At 43.7% G+C, this 18,309-nt stretch overlaps 1 protein-coding gene across 3 annotated transcripts in view; it reads right to left on the bottom strand.

Annotated features, from left to right (window-relative positions):
* KIF26A (kinesin family member 26A) overlaps positions 1-18,309 on the bottom strand; it is a 244,091-nt gene that overhangs the window by 132,780 nt on the left and 93,002 nt on the right. The window lies entirely within an intron of this gene.

Below are 18,309 nucleotides of genomic sequence, written 5' to 3'. Positions count from 1 at the left end.
CAAGTTTGTAGTTTGAAAATATATAATATATATTAACCTCTATGATTCCTAGCTGGAGATTATTGGGTCTGTATGTGAACCTACAAAACTGGCCTAGATTTATATATAAAAAAAATAATCTTTTGTTCAGCAGTAGGGACTCGCAACTAAATTTTTCGAATTCTGCGATATACCATTTTCCGTATTTCCAATCGGAAATCAGCTTTCGGAAAAGGGAGAGCAGAAATCAAAATTGCTGAGGAAATCCGTATCTCCAAGAGAGGTATTCCAGGTTCCAAGAACCTGAATTTTTAAGCCAATCACAAGACTCCAAATACTTAAATCCAATCAGAGAATTTGGAAGTGTACCCAGTGTTGGCATTCGGAACTGCGGATATAGCGGAATTACTCAGAATTTTGGAAATCAACAAAACCAGAACAGTGGAATTGGAGTAATTTTTTGGTAACTGGAGTCAGTGGTTTCATAAACTGAGGAGTCGGATGATTTTTGTTCCAATTCCACAGCCCAGGTAAGTATTAGACTAAGGAGTCAGAGAAATGTTGGGTACCTGGAGTCGGAATCGGTGATTTCATAAACTGAGGAATTGGATAATTTTTGTACCGACTTCATAGCCCTGAACAAAACAAGTATTTTTTCTTGAATTAAAAAACTTTACTAACAACAATAACAAAAATGTCCACAGAATTTGGAAGTTCCTATTTTTGCAGAATCTGTTGGAACTCGGAACGTTACATGTTGGAATGCAGACTTCTGTCGGATTAGAGAAGTGGCAATTCAGACCATCCCTACTTGCAACCCATGCCAGAGTCACGACAGTACAAGATAAGGGTTGCTGTTGCAGTTGTTGAATGTTGGTCTTGTGGATGCAGTGATGATCTCCAGCTCAGACATTATTAAGTAAGTCACGCCTTAAGGTTGATCCAAAGACCTGAATTGAGCAGTTGTGCAAATGTTGCGGTCAGACTTGGATCCACCTGTTACTCCATCTGTTCTGACAGGCACACAATCACCCTTGTTGTAATACAGACAACCTTTGACACCTATGAGGCAGATAACCTGCTGGTCACCTAATCCTCCACTGTGAGGGGGAAGAAGAGGTGTTTTAGGAGCAGCTTGGGTGACAAAGGTTACACTTAAAGGCAACAACTTCAACCTCTGGTCAGTCTCTTGATTTAAAGCCACTGTCCAGAAAGCGGAACACAGTATAAAGACTAAGAAAAAGGCTTGTAAGGACTGGACTGCCCAATGACCTCACAATGACTTGCAATCTACCGGCTGACAGCAAACACAAACTACATGTTATTTACAAGGAATCTGTGTGGACAGCAAGAAGCAAGTGGCCATACTTTTTTAACCGTTTGAATGCCAGCTCCAGGGCTGAGCTATATCTCTGTTTAACAAATCACAGCATCGAGCCTTCTTAGTTTTTTCTGGCAGCTGTACATTCTATGCTGTATACTTCGTGTTTTTTCCAATCAAGTGACAAGCATCGATTCGGAAGTCTGGGCAATGCACACATAGAGCGCATGGCTGCCGGGAAGGATGGAGACCTGATGCAGTGCTGGAGCAGATAAGTATAATGCTTACTGCAAATCTGCATCATGTGGTGGGAGTGCCCAGAGATCGAAGGAGGGGCAGAAAGTGGAGGGGACTGAGGAGGAAAATGTTTTCCTGAACACACTTTTGTGAAGTAGGGGCAGTTTTATAACTTAGGGCGTGGTTGGGTGAGTACTATGGAGGGAGCACTATGCCATTCCACCAGGTAAAGTCCAAAACATTTCTCTATTTTCTTTTCTTCACACAAGGCTTTTGTAGCTTCTGAACTGGTTTAAAAACAGTTTTAAAAATGAGGTCATATGTCCAGTCGCACCTCTGCTGAAGGAGTTAACAGAAGGCTCTGTGGGTATGGCAGCTGCTGCTGCTTAGCTGTGCATTATTTATCCTTTGAGACTGTATGGGGGGGGGGGGGGCACAGACAAAGCTGTCTGATAATATCATCATCTACAGCTATGGTAGTCTACACCAGTGTTTCTCAACATTATTACTGCATGTATCCCTTTATGAAAGACAGGGTTTGCTGGGCTGTGGAGTGCAAAAATCATCCGGCTCCAACTCCGACTCCTCAGTTTATGAAATCACCGACTTACTCCAGGTACCCAAAATTGCTCCGACTCCTTGACTCCAATTTCTTAAGGTGGCCATACACTCGTTAGATTAGCAGCAGATAGATCACCCGATAGATTTCTGATCTATCTGATGTGTTTAGGAACATTTTTTACTAGGAACAGATTTCCAATAGGTATGAAATCTATTGAAAATCGATCTAATGGCATTTATTTTTTTGCCATCAGATTTCCATTAGGTCCAATATAAAATGATAAGCAATCTCAACAGATCGACCTAGATTTTCCAGCATGTCAGATTGATTGAAATCGATCAAAATCTATCGAAATCGGCCGCAAATCGATCGATCTGTCAATCGATTTGCGATTGATCAGCCACTAATCGGCTCAGTGTATGGGCCCCTTAAGCCTAATTCTTACCAGTGCTGTGGAGTTGGAACAAAAATCATCTGACTCCAACTCCTCAGTTTATTGAAACCACCACTCCGACTTCAGGTACCCGAAATTGCTCTGACTCTTCGACTCTGACTCCACAGCCCTGTCTGAGTACCCCATATTGTGAATAACAACATCCCAGAGCTTTGGGAGGCCACAACTACTAATCTCTCCTTCCTCTGATACTGGAGGCTATACTTCAGATCAGGTGTTTTTGTGGCTACACTTGTAATGGGATTGAGGATCATGATGGCCATACTTTTTTTATTACACTTGTGAGATGGAGCCCAAGGTTGTGAAGGGCATCAAGGGGAGGAAAGGGAAGGGATGTGAATATTAAGGGGGGCATCAAAGTTTTGCTGGGGGGGACTATCGAAACCTTTGTGGGGCTGTAACACTTTTCATTGTTGGACTGTACAATACCAGCTTATCATGCATGTACTATTGTTGCCAACCTCGGAAAAAAAAATGTACTCACAAAGCTCAAAAAATTTACTGAAAGAACATTTTATTTACTGACATCTAATATTACTGAAATTAAATTACAGATGTGCCCCATGTGCAATACACCCGCAATGAGGCGCAAATGAGGATGAGGAGTGCAGAGACAGCGGGGGACCTTGGACAGGTAAAGTATTAATGCATGAGCACTGATGGGGGGTGGGTGGTACATCTACATTTGAGTGGACACGACTGGGGGTTTTCATTGCGTTCTACGTAGTCTATTATCGCACGCTGTTATCGCAGCGCACCCGATTAGCATGTCGGCTCAAGATTTTCAAGCATGTCTAATCGATACTTACGACCAAATTTGGCCCGAAATTGCTCAAAGTGTCGATTGTGCATGCTCATGGCGGCACCAATTTTCATCAGATGATTATCGAATCTGATGGTTGATCGGATTCGATAATGATGTATGGCCACCTTTAGCTAGCTACATTCCAGATCGTAATCGACTAGGGAAGAGAGAGGTTATTTTACTGACACCACAAAGTTATCACGGACTTTACTGACAGCCCAGAGTTGTTTACTTTTTTACTGACAGCCAGTAAATTTACTGATGGTTAGCAACACTGACTATTACGGAGCTGATGTTCATTATTACATTGCGGTATAACTCATGAATAATGTGAGATCTGACCTAGATAACGCTTTCCAAGCGCAGCTTCTCATCCATATGTAACATAGCTCAGAAGTGGCATCCATAGCCATATACAGTATATATTTATTTTATTTATATAGCGCCAACATATTACGCAGCGCTGTACAGAGTATATACTGTAGTCTTGTCACTATTGTCCTCAGAGGGGCTCACAATCTAATCCCTACCATAGTCACATGTCTACGTATGTATCGTAGTCTTGGGCCAATTTAGGGGGAAGCCAATTAACTTATCTGTATGTTTTTGGGATGAGGAAAGAATACGGAGTGCCCTGAGGAAACCCACACAGACAAGGGGAGAACATACAAACTCCTTGCAGATGTTGTTCTGGCTGGGATTTGTACCGGGGATCCAGCGCTGCAAGGTGGGAGCGCTAACCACTACGCCACCGTGCTGCCTTGATATATCTATCTGGGCCCTCCGCTCCCCTTACAGGACACAATATAGCTTCGGACTCCGATACTTACAGGTCACACATACCAGGAAAACAATTTAAAACCATTCCTCTATACATTAATAGCCTGGACCTTTACAGGCGGAGATCTATGTGTGGCATTAACATGCGAATATCCCAGCTTGGCTCCTTTGATCTCCTGGCCGGGTGCAGTCAGTGTTTTACAGTCATCCTAAAATACTCCAGCACCGAGAGTCGGATCGTGTGCGCAAGAATTTTGATTGGCTGGTTTGCGAAAAAGGTATTTAAATCAGCAAAGCATCTTTTCTAAGAATGTTTTTTCTCCTTCTGTAGTAGCATTCCAGGGCTGATGGAGCAGCTGTGTGTGTATTAGGCACCCTGTGCCTCAGCACCTGGCCGGCAACCGGGTGTGAAGGTTAAACTAAAACTCTCAGAGGGTCGTCCCACTGCAAGCCACTTGCCAGGCTTTAAAAGGCCGACCTTCTCCGATAAAAACAGTTTTATGATCGTGCAGAAGAGTTTTTCCTCCACGCGGACCCCTCCTAGGGGGAACAAAGATTACCGGAGAGGAAATATTTTTGCCACGAGGAAGGATGTAAAGCATAAAGGCAAGGCTGCCTTCACACATTATAAATCCCCCCCAAATCCTGGAGGGGAGCGTATAATATTCACTCAGTGCATAGAGAGCTCTCTAGCTGCTTGTACTGGGCATCTGCAGAACTGAGAATGAAGGCTGGAGGAGTAGAGGGATTATGCACTACACAGATGTGCGTCCGCACACAAGACCAGAGTTATACTTTTTATGGCGTACGAGAGAGAACGGCGCCGGAGACTTGGGCGCAGGACACAGCCAGTATATGGCTGATCCTGCTGCCGCACAAGTCCGGGCCGTGTTAATTACTATTCCCCCTCCAGGCCGACATGGATAGTGAGGAATGAAATAATTCGGCTTCCAGCAATTGCTGGAAGCCGAATTATTGTTTTAAAAGCAACTTCAGATCCGTCTTCTGACGGCGCTGAAGTTACTCCCTGTGCCTGCGATAGCCGTAGTTCCTATTACGGCCTATGGTGGCGCCGGCTGCGCCCAAGTCTCCTGCGCTGCTGCGCCCAAGTGTCCAGCGCTGGATTTACCGTGTTCGTTTTTATGTCCCTAAGGCAAGTATGTTGTGGCTCCCGTTCCAAGTGCAGCAGCACCCTCCCGTTCCATGTGCAGCCCCCTCTTCCTTGTGTATCATCCATGTGCTGCAGCCCCTTTCTTTCATGCACAGCTCCCTTGGACATCTGCTTCGCTCTTTCATGCGTTTCTCCCCATTTGCAGCCTCCTTTTACATATGCAGCAACTCCTATTACATTTCCAGGTGCCCCTTGGGTTGCTGCCACCCAGGGCCTTTGCGGCCTTTACAGACAACCGTCCCTGTCCGCACAACACAGTACTGCACGTCAGCAGTTTTTTTTTTTTACTGTATGTAAGTCAGGTACAAAATGTGTACTTGTATCATTGTGAGACGGATTCCTGAGCCCTGCAATTGTGTTTTACATAGCTCTGATTACGAGCGATTTTTGTGTTCATTCGAAATTTGAAGATTGTGGCAAAATACATGGAAATTAGAAGTGCAAGTGATTTGTGAAAAAAAGCAGAAGGTCGACCCATTTTTAAATGTAAAATATGAACTCCCGAGCGGACCATTCCCTGCAATGACCACTGCAACAGTATGCGTTTTGCCACCTATGGCAAAGCGGCCATCCCTTATTACCTATACAGTCTCTTCATAGTGTTCAAAGTCTGTTATCCCTAATATTATACAGAAGTGATAGTATTGAGCAAAATTGGATATGTGTATGCCAAGCAGATGTGTGCTCCATGCCATAAGCCTGGTACATACCTTCAATTCTGATTGGCCGTTCCTTGACCGTTTTTACCACTTCCATGTAGTATGTGAGCTTATCCACACAATCTGTTCATAGTATTCAAAATCTGATGACCCTCATACTACATAGAGGAGGTAAAATTGGCCAGTCAAAATTGAAGGTGTGTTCCAGGCTTCAGGCCTTGCACACTCAAGCAAGATCACAAGAAACCTTTAATGCAATTACTTATTACGATTGGGAGTTTTCATTTCTGCCTAAATTCCCAATGGGGAGATTTCCCCTCTCATCCTGTCACAAGAACATCTATGGCAATTTGTGACCTTAATATGAAATTTGAAACAACATGAAGAGAACATACGCCAACTCCATGCAGATAGTGCACTCCGGGCCCAGATCTGAAGCAAGTACCCCAGTGCTGCAAGATGATAGTGCATTTCCACTACACCATGGTGCCACCATTACCATATTAATAAACACAGACGCCTTGCAAAATAAAGCATTTCTGTTTATCAGGGTGCCGGCGGAAACAATGGCTTGAAGGTCTGACCATTGCTGAAATCTATGACCATCTAGTCTGTACATTGTGACATGCGTTGCTGTCTGGTACGCAGGCTCCTCCACCAGTAACAGATATAAACTACAGAGGGCCATAAGATCAGCGGAGAGAGTCATCAGTAAATCCCTCCCTCCACTTGACTTCCTCTTAACCTCCAGACTGCACTCCAGAGTTTTGAGGATCACCAACGATCCCCCTCACCTAGGCCACAGCTACTTCCGTAGATTCCCACCAGACCACACGTTTTGGGCCACCTCCACCAAGACCTCATGGCACAGGAACTCTTTTTTTTTCCCCATCTGCTGTCAACCTCTTGAATTCTCTGCACGCCAATCCCCCCCTCCCCCCTCCCTTGAGCCGTAGCCATAAAATGTCAGCTATTATTGATTGACTGATGGACATTCTAGCTCATTCATGTCAAATTCCGGGCCATGCAAATTCTGGCCCTCAGAGCCATTATATTTGGCTTTCAAGTGGTGTCCCTACTTTGCATTATGTTTGGCCCACTCTAGATCACCAGGGAAGCTATATTGAAGGTGAAGCCCTAGATCACCATGGAAGCCATATGGGGAAGGGAAGGGGAAAGCACTAAGCACTAAGCCACTAGACAGCGGTGAAATGTATTTGGGAGGGAGGACCACTAGGCACCAGGGAACTGAATAGGGGAAGGAAGAGGACTACTAGACACTGGGGAACTATATAGGGGTTGGAGTGAGGCCATTAGAAACCAGGGAATTTTATAAGGGAGAAAGGTGGCCAGTAGACATTGAGATTGGCCCGCGACTTGGTCGAATTGTTCAATTCAGCCCACTTTATATTTGAGTTTGACACCCTTGATTGAGTGGAACTCTGCTGTTTATGCACCCTATTGTTGTTTGCTGCTTTTCACTACACCTTATTGTTGATTGCTGGGATTTTTTTTGTTGGGGGGGGGGGGGGTGTGCTGCTTTGTACTGTACTTTTATTATATTGTTTGCTGTTTTTACTGCATCTTTATTATTGATTTCTCATCGATTATGCTGGGTACACATTATACAATGCCAGATCAACTATTTCCAACAGGTCCGATCTGATTTCCGATCGAGTTTCACTTCTATGGAAAATTGATTGGATTAGAAAATCGGTCGGAAATCAGATGGAACCTGTTGGCAATAGTTGATCTGGCAAGTGAATCTGCCAGAAAATTGTATTGTGTGTACCTAGCATTACTCTACTCTGATCTGAGCCACACGTGCTAAAACCAATTCCGGGCTCGGCCCTGTCATGCTTGGCCAATAAAACAAATCTTATTTTAATTCAGATTTTTCAGTGATGGCTTTGCTGTGTAGAATGAAGTTTACCTTTCCCAGTAGTCTATAGTCTATTGCCTTTTCTTGATGGGCAGTGAAAAGACTTGGCTGAACAAGAGGAGCCACTAAAAAGATAGCCATAGGCTAATGAACACCAAGGGGGGGGGGGGGGGGGGCTGGGAGGTTGAGGGCAGCAGGATGTTGACAGATAGGAACAAGGCTGCCCTGTGTTTGGATAAGGCCTGTGGCCTTTGTTTACAAGGACTTACAAGTGACCATTACATTTATAGGAAGAGTCTATCAGAGGAATGTCTGAAATGACAAGTAGCTAATAAATATGTCACAGTTGTAGGTTCTCTGGTCTTCCTTTTACTCTCTCTACTTAGTAAAGGTCCTGTTCAAAGAGTCCAGCTAAAAATAAGGGTGTTTGTGCAGCCACCATAAAGTCACAGGGCAAATGTTGTTTTTCCAAGCTGATGTAGGCTTGCTTTTCATCTGAGATCAAAGTCGGCCTGGATCCAACAGCGACTGCCAACAAAACACATTCAAAATGGAATTGTACTTTTGTTTGAAAAAAAATGCTGCGCTACAAACATGCTAGACATTCCGTAATTGCTAAAAAGTATCTATTTGTGTTATTTTGCACGCGGTTATGGGTGTCTAAGCTAGGTTTACACTTGTCTTTGTGTTATTATTAATACTTCTATAGCACTGACATCTTCCATAACGCTGTACAAAGTATGTAGTCTTGTCACTGACTGTTCCTCAGAGGGGCTCACAATCTAATCCTTACTACAGTCATATGTCCATCATACTCTAGTGTAGTCTACTCTAGTCTTTAGATTGTAAGCCTTTGGCAGAGTCTCTCGCTACCCCCCAATACTCCCCTAGTCACGCATACTATAAAGCAGGGGCATAGCAAAAGGAGTTGCAGAGGTTGCGACCGCATAGAGGCCCTTGGGCCAAAGGGCCCCCGAAGGGCCCTCCCTCAACTACACTATTAGCTCTCTATTGGGCCTGTGCTCATAATAATCACTTCTATAGATGCTTTGAATATTGGTAATCATTAACAAGCTGTTCCCCATCCCCTTCTTGCACCTCAGACACTGTAGTTGCCATTGGCAGGTTTTAATGCGCCGTATCAATTGTTATGTATAGAGTGCTTGGGGGGCCCCATTGTAAAACTTGCATCGGGGCCCACGGCTCCTTAGTTACGCCACTGCTATAAATATTTCATAAGAAAAATATGTTGTTTTATAATTCAAACCACACTGGTCCTTTCTATCCTGGTTCATTTCCTTCATATTCACATTTTAAAATTAGTAATATATCAATTTAAAAGATGGGAATAAAGTTTAGAGTCAATCAACATTTTTTAGTAGAGAAATATATATTTACATAGAAAGAGGGACAAAGCCCTTAAAGAGGGACAAATGAGGAGAAAAGAGGGACAGAGGGACGGGGCTCCCAAAGAGAGACTGTCCCTCCAAAAAAGGGACAGTTGGGAGCTATGATATAGTTATACCACTGCTGATCACTTTCACACATAAATAGAAATGTAGTAACATAAGGTCTCCAATAAAAAGTATTGTTGTCCTAGTCATGTGTGATGGCGTGTCATGTGACTTGGGCCTGGGCTGCTCAGCAACATGCATACCTTCTGCCTCATAGATTCTGCATGCAGACCATTCATAACACAGATGTCATGTTATGCAGATGCAACTTATCAATCACCACTAGGTACAGGACCAATTAACATATCAATGATCCCAACGTTCATTCCTGCCTGCTAAGTAACTCAACCCTGCTTCATGTTAGCATTGTTTTACGAGCCGTGGTAAGCCAATGTGTCTCCCCTGGTGTAAAGCTAGACAAAACAAAAAACTGCCCTGTGGAGAACGAATGACAGGAAGTCATAGAAGAAGCCCTGTTACCAGTGCCACACACGGCAAACGCATTATCCCCCCCCCCTCCCAGACCTCACCGCGGGAGAGCTGGGCTACCAACAGCCACAAAAGGTTAGGAAATCCGCTAACGGAAGTGGAGTAAAATTTATACGGCATTCTTGTAAAAAATATACATTACACACACATAAAACTTGTGAAGCAACCACCTTGTAGCCATAGCTAAAAACCAGGGATGAGCCAGATCAGGTTCACGAAAAAAGCGAAACTGTCTCCGAGTGTTCTGTGGCGCAGAGTGGTGAACTTACCTAGGCCCTGGATACCTGAAGGAATTATTGCAACTGCGTCACATGACCCACAAACTCAGATCAAAAGGATCCAATAACTTAACCACCCCCAGAGTCCAACTAAAAACCTTTTGAGCTGAGCCAGAGCTTTCTGTCATGCTGCCCCTACCCTGCAGAATCCTTACCAAACCTAATAAAGTCAGCTCCAACCCTGGACACGTTTAAATAAAAACTTATAGGTCACCTGCTGAGTCTGGCATTTATGATCACATAACTTTTTCCCCTGTGCATATCACTATGTACTGATCTAAGACAAGCTTATGTGCTTTGGATACTAAGCACTTTACAAATGTTTTGTTGTTGTTGTACCCATGTTGCCACCATTCGCCGCTGCAATGCATGCTGCAGTCTGTCTTCCTGACTTTTGGCTGTGAAGGCGGAAGTGTTGAGAAGATGGGCAGCAGCACAAATCGCAGCAGCAAGTGTTGGGAACATGGATAAGTTAAGGTGCCCATACACTCGTCAGATTGGCAGCAGATAGATAAGAAATGCATCTGATGATCTATCTGATGCGTTTTTAAAACATTTTTTACCAGGATAGAATTCCAATAGATTTCAGTTTGAAATCTATTGAAATTCGATCTGATGGCATTTTTTGCCATCAGATTTCCATTAAGGCCAATGCAAACTGATAAGCAATCTCTTCAGATCGACCTAAATTTTCCACCCTGCCAGTTCGATGGAAATCCATCGAAATCCATTGAAATCGGCCATCGATCGGTCGATTGGCCAACCGATTTGCAATCGATCGGGATCGATCAGTAGACCAGAAAATCGGCTGAGTGTATGGGCCCCTTTAACCATCTCTGCCATGGCACATGCCCCTCATACACACTGGGACAGTTTTACTTTTCGTGAAACTCTCCTCGTTCATCCCTACTACAAACATAACTTGTAAGGGTCTCCATTTTGAAGGTCTAGTACCTATTTTACAACCTAATCCCTCTTTCTGCCTTAGTTGTACCTCTTTTAGGTCCCATGTAAAGATGGTGGAACTACAGCCAAATATTTACCCCTTCTCCAATTCTGAGAATTACCTGTAAAAAAAATGCCTCAAAGGGTTAATAGATTTGCTTTCATTTTCTCCTGGGAATCTTGTTAAGGTGGCCATACACTTATAGATTTACAGCAGATTCAAAAATCAGATAGATATCTGTCAGTGCCCGTCAAGTCTAATCTGACAGGAATCTATCTGATGTGTGCTACACACTAGGAACAGATTTCCAATAGATTTTTGAATGAAATCTATTGGAAATCTATTGAGAAATCGATCGAAATGCATTATTGGACCATTATGCTGGGAATACATGGCTCGATTTTGAGCCATTACGATGGCTCGATAGATAATTTCGGACATGTCCAATTTCCCACCCAATTGTTTCGCCGCTTGATTCCGGATTTAAGTTAATGGAAAAAGATAAGAAAAATGAGCGGAAGATAAGAGAATTGACTGCAAAATCGAGCGGCAAAACAATCAAGCGGGAGAATCGAGCGGCAAAATCGAGCCGTATATTCCCAGCATTAGATCCAATGCAACTCTATGGACCATCGATCTGCTGCCAGCAGCAGATCGACCTAGATCTTCCATCCTGTCAGATAGATCAAATCGATCGAAATTGGCCGCAAATCGATCGATCGGCCAATTGATCGACAATCGATTTCCAATCAATCGAAGGCTGAAATCGACCAGTGTATGGGCCCCTTTAGTGTGTTGCAAACAGGTGCAACACACTAAAGGTAGGTTTATCTCTGACTGCAAGCTGAATGCTTGTTTATGCAGCACATTTTATCAAGTACATGAAGATTAAAGCCTAATACTATATGGAATCTGCATGGACCCATTGTGCATAGTTATATCCAGCCTATGCATAAAGCATCACTGAAACCTATGAACACCAAGCATGTTTCCACTACAAATTCAGGTAGAGGTACAGAACATCAAATGTATCAAAGTTGCTGCCCAAGTACAGTTTTTTATATAAATCTAAAAGAACAGGATTTTTGATCAATTATTAATAATATTATTTTGTAAAAATACCTCCAAAAAAACGAACAAACCTTAGCTCATCCTAGGTGACTCACAGCTGCTTGCTCCCTCATAATCAGTCTGAACCACTCCCACTGTAGTCACATGGTCATCTGTTTGCTGAAGCCACGCCCCCTGCATATGATGACCTATTAATAGTTTCAGTCTGTTTGAGTATTCATTTAAAATGGTGTTCTTTTAATTAAATGCATTTAAAATATGCAAAACTGTGCCGGGCTCCAAACAATGCCTTGTCCTTGGTGATAGTATCAGTTGCTGTTGTTAATGTTTATTGCTGACCCCTTTTACACCTTACTAGCCCAGGTCAAACGGCAGTGAAAACAGATGTTTCTGCAATGACATGCTCTTTTGCAGGAAAATACCTTTTATTGGCTATCTGGCTTAAATACAATTGCAAGCTTTCAAGACAGATCAGGTCTCCGACAGAAATACCCACACAAGACACCTGAGCTGTTTAGGGTGCTTGCAGTCGTAATCTATTCAGGTAGCCAATAAAAGTTGTCACTCAACAATTTCCTGCTACTAAAAATGGCTAGAACAGGATACAACTCTAAAACCAAGACGTCTACAGTAGACTGTTTAGAGATGGTATTCATGGTTTTATATAACAACAACAAAATAACATTTGTAAAGCGCTTTTGTCCTGTAGGACTCAAAGCACATAAGTATGGCTCAGACCAGTAACTGGTTGATTGGTAAATTGTGGTACAGAGGAAGAATTCTATAAGTCTGCAAATGACACCCTAAACAAGTGGCTTTTCAGTCTGGATTTTAATAACTCCAGGATTGGGGCTGTCTTTACTGGGTGTGGTAGGGAATTCCAAAGGCTAGGGGCAGCATGGCAGAAAGCTTTGGATCCAAAGAATTTGAGGTGCACTCTTGGAGTGATCAAGTCTATGGAACCTGCTGATCTGAGGTTGTGAGAGAGGTGTGGTGCAGTTTAGCAAGTCCTTCATATATCCAGGGCCACATTGTGGAGGGCTTTGAATGTCATCAGTCATATAAGCACAGACTATGATAGTATGAGGTCTGTACAGGCACCCCCTGTCTTCTACATGCATCATATCTTCTGTGAATAACAAGTGACTAGGTTGCCTGTTTTCAGCTGCTTTGTTCTTATTTGCAGATTTTCAGCCAATTACTTTGCTACCAACTGTCCTCCCACTGCAGCACATGTAGCTTGGCCAAGGAAAGTGTGCATGACTTTCGCAGGCTGATGAGTAGACGGTCACCGGGGACAAGCGCACGCATTTCGCGTGATTCCCAATCCCCATTTTGGCATCGGAATTTAGCAATTTCGAGTTGAAATCCGGAATGCACGTCATTTCCAAAATGAATTCCCTTTGAATGTTCCCATTTTTTGCTTAGGCCTTCCTTCCACGAGCATCTGACAGGCAGTGAATTCACCACCAGTCAGCTGCTCCTGTCCACCGGCTGGCGGTTGCAAGGGCTCGGCACGGGCGGCAGACAGGTACCCCCATGGAGTTGCATTTGAGTGCAGTGAAAGGCATGCAGGGAGGCGGCATGATGCATATGACCCCTTCGGCGCAATCGACTGCATCACACCGCAAACACACTGGCCAGGTATAAAGGTGGCCTTATGGTTACTGAAAAAAAATATTCTCACTAAATTACAACATCGTATTTTCACTATGCAAACTCGGAATCCGAGAGTTTTATGAGACATGATTTTGATCCGACACAGAATCAATGATTAGTTTCAGAGCATGGAGGCACAACATCACCCAGCTCGATTTGCCAAGGAGATCCGCATAGGATCTTGCCTGCAGTGTGTGGGCCACTAGTCAATTGACATTCAATCCCCACTGTTGTTGATCGCCCAATAAATGTGTTTGTTTAATAGCTTAGTCAAAATCAAGTAATGTATGAGCACCTTAAAGCAGGATACCAGAGCCGAAAAAATTGGAAAAAAACGGAGGGAGCAGGTATGTATGGGAAGCTGCTCTGATGCTCACCACTCCCCCCGTTTAACTCTGTCCCTCCTCCTTTGTTACCTAAATGCCCCCCTGCAGCCTGTTGCGGGTCAGTGAGTGGCGCTGACTTGGCTGCACGAATCCTAGTTTGCGCAACTGTGGCCGGGAGCGCTCTGTGCATGCGCAGGTACACTCCTGGCCATGTGATCTAGGACACATACAGCTGGGCCAGTGCACAACTTGAAACCTAGAAGAGGCTGCAAGGGGGCATTTAGGTAAAAAAGGAGGGGGGCTGAGGGAGCGGCGGGAGTGGTGAGCATCAGGACAGCTTCATATACATGCCTGCTCCCAACATTTTTCCAATTGTTTTCAGCTCTGATAGTCTTAGTATATGGCCACTTTTCCCCACTTCTCTTCTGTACAGTCTCTGCAGTTGTGTGGGTTTAGCTGTCAGCACATTTCTGTAGGAATGAGGACATGCTGCTGCTTCTAAATCCATTTTACTGCCTCTCAGAAGTGGGAGACTGCTAATAGCATGGTGCAGACACCCTGCTGTGACCGCATGACTCTATCAGCTCCTGTTCTCAGTCACGCCAATGCAATCTGAAACACAGCCAAGATCTGATGACGCTACATGAATCCAGTGCAGCCTGCTTACACCATACAACCTGCGATCTGCTGCAGATTGCACTGACGTAATTGTATCGTCCCCTGCCGGTCACCCATCTACATCCAAAAGCTCCATCCATAGCCAACGACAGAAGAGCTGTGTCTGCATCACAGAACAGACCAAGGGACAGAATTGGTACTTAAAACTGACCTGAACTCAGAACTTCCTCTCTGCTCTAAAAGATACGCAACAGCATAATAATATTTAAAGAAAAACATTTCTTTGTTACAGCTGATACAAATCCTGCAATAAATCTGCAGTGTGTCTACTCCCTGCTTTCAGAACAGCAGTCAGCTGACACAGGTGAGAGATCAAACTGCAACTTATGATTAGACACGGATGAGGGGGAATTAGACAGGATAAACACTCTAAACACATACAGGGTGCATTTCTCTATGTTTTCGTTCTGTCCTGTGCAAGAGTTCAGGTCCATTTTAAAGGGGACATGACGTGAGAGTTATATAGAGGCTGCTATATTTATTTTCTTTTAAATAATACCAATAATGCTGATCATTCCAGAATCATCAGTAGTGTTAATCACACAGATAAAACAAGCATGCAGCTAAGCTAGTCAGATTTTTCTGTCAGAAATATCTGGTCTATGACTAAAAGTATTAGAGGCAGAGGATCAGCAGGACAGCCAGACAACTGGTATAGTTTAAAAGGAAATAAATATGGCAGCCTCATATCCCTGTCAGTTCAGGTGCCCCATAACCCTTCACAAATCACATCCAATCAGACGGAAAGAAAATTTCTTCCCAAACTGGCTCTCTTGTAAGTCTGATCATTTATACCGACATCTAGACATTCCCAATGCTTACTTATGGCTTGCATGCAAATGTAATGCAAATTGTATGCGGTTTGCAACCGGGCCAATCAAAACAAACAGGAAGTGCATTTCGTTGATTAATTTCAAAGCTGCATTCTGACCCATTTGCATTTCTACCAGCCTCCTCACTTTAAAGGCTCGTACACATATGCAACTTTTCCGCACAACCAACCCAATGATATGAACGACCGCATGACCAAGCAATTGCACGACTTGTATTTTCCATCCACCAACCAAACGACTAACTCGTTTGCATACTGTGCACACAAGCAGAACGACGGACTGCACAATATGGCCGCATTCAAAACAAGTACAAGTTGTTCGGATGACTTTTACACACGTGGCCAACTGCATGATATCAGCCCAACAGTCATTTTGGGTGGTAGTCTACTTTAGGGGACCCAGCAGAAAACCTCATAGGGAACAGTTCTCCAATCACAGCACCCTCTACAGCACAAAGCCTTGTGATTGGCCGAATAGTGTGGGCGTAGTTTACTACAATGTATTGGGAACTTGGAAGTTCAGGAGGGTGCTGTCCACCCTATCACGTTAGCTGAATTTCCCTATGAGGTTTCCTGCTGGGTCCTCTAAAGTAGTGCCCAATTGTGCGAGTCAATCCGCCTGTTGGATCAAGCAAACCGCCTTTTCACAGTCGTTCGTCTAGTCGTTTGTTACACGTTCACACGCCCAACTGTCATCCAACAGGCCACGTTTGGACAATACTTGGGCGTAAAATTTGTACACGTGTGTAGGAGCCTTTAGTGTCAAGAAAACGTTCTTACCTTAGGTAAACTTTGAGGAGTGAAACCATTGTGTTTACAGATGTGATGAAGGAAAGTTCTCCTCCTATGAGTTAATCCTTTAAGAAATGAGTAAGTGTGAATAAAAAGCATCCTACAGCCCTCAACCTTTGTTTTGATGCTGAAAATTACTCGCCTAGCATAATTATCTAATTTATAAGGCAGAAAGGAAGAGTCTCTCCTTCCTTATTTCTTTGAATTACAGATTACCCAGCAAGCTCCTGGTGAACCAGAACTCCTAGGAGGGTGTAAGGGGCAGGGCCCATTCACATTATAAGTCGCAAAACAGTGGCGCTTAGCACTACCTCTTGCGCCGGTGATTTTACCGTGATTAGCACAGTAAAATCACTGCTCACACTTCCGCGATTCAGAGCGATCACGGTCAGCGCTTTATAAGCACTGTACCGCGATTGCTCCAGAATGAAAAATGCTTCATGTAATGCATTTTGTGGTTGGCGCTAATCGCAAAACGCCCAGGATCGCCAATCGCAGCAGTGAGATCCTGCCATAGGGTCAAATAGCACTAGTGCTTTAGAAAGTGCTAGCACTCTGGCGATTAACGGGAATCACCCGCTAATCGCTGTAGTGTGAACAGGCCATAAAGGGCTACATCTTGCTAGAATTTCTGGTTCACCATAAGCTTGCTGGGTAGTCTGTAACTCTGGGTGCTTCAAGTCCTACCCTATATAGGGCCATATTAATCCCTGCCATGCACTGATGAGGATCAACCAATCCGAAACAGTCTGTATGCATGTTGGATTATTGTGGCTCTGTAATATTAACAAGCTGACACATCATTGTATTCCAGCGGATCTGGAGGTGTGGTTATCAATCCCTGCCATGCACTGAGGAGGATCAAAAGTCCAAAACAGGCTGTCTGCATGTGGGGTTGGTGTGGCTGTGCAAAATGTAAAGCTCTAGGCTGGCTATACACCAGCGGTCCTGGATGCTAGCCTGGCTACAGGGGCATGAAAAGATAATTTGCATATTCAGTAGTGGTGCATTGTGGGTAACCACAGATATTCACTTAAATCTGAATTATTGCAAGTACCTTCAGTTTTAAGAAGGCAAATCATACTAAGCATTGCTATTTAGTAGGAGGGCTTTTTGGCCTCTTTTAGTCCCCTACACTTTACTAGTGGTTTTGGGTTTTGGGTTTTGGGTTTTGGGTTTTGGGTCCCCCCCCCCCCCCCAATCTGCTTGGTTACTTGGTTACCTTACAGGGACAACAAAGGATGATTTGCAAATACAGCAGTGATGCATCGTGGGAAACATGATATGCTCACTCCCACCTGAATAATTGCAAATACCTTCTGTTTTAAGAAGGCAAACTTTATTTTACTTTTTTCCTTCTGACTGGGAGAACACACAGCTATAGAGAGACAACAATCCCCTGTTGATGACAACATAAGGCGTAAGTGAAACAAATTTCCACTTTGTCAATCTCTCCTATGAGACTGGCTCCAAATCTGACAGGATTTAATACCATCAGCAATGTTACAGTTACTGGTGCATAAAGAACAAGAAATTGCCCTGCTCGCTATGTAAAAGAAATTAAGCAACCAACATTCCTTGAATAAACACCTCCTAATCAGACAACTGAAGGAAAACTGTTTTTGTTAAAAAAAAAAAACTGTCACAACGATAAAAAGAGTCAAACTTTCTTCACTAAAGGATTGTTTAAGAAGAAGCTGGCTGGGATCTCTTACCTAGAAAGCAGGCGTCTGAGGTGTTGGGGAAACTGGAAACTCCTCTGATTAGACATCTAAGAACATCTGCTTTGTTCAGAAGAAGCTCTGAAATGAGGCATACCTTTGTAACCTTATCCTCCAGGACAAACTCTGTCCACTGGGTGTGAAGGTATAATGAAAGCTAAATGTCTAGCCATCACACTCTCTAATTATCTACTCCAACCACGCCTATCCTGT

Source organism: Hyperolius riggenbachi, chromosome 9, assembly GCF_040937935.1.
Source record: "Hyperolius riggenbachi isolate aHypRig1 chromosome 9, aHypRig1.pri, whole genome shotgun sequence".
Classification (NCBI taxonomy): Eukaryota; Metazoa; Chordata; class Amphibia; order Anura; family Hyperoliidae; genus Hyperolius; species Hyperolius riggenbachi.
This window is presented reverse-complemented; position numbering and strand designations above follow the sequence as displayed.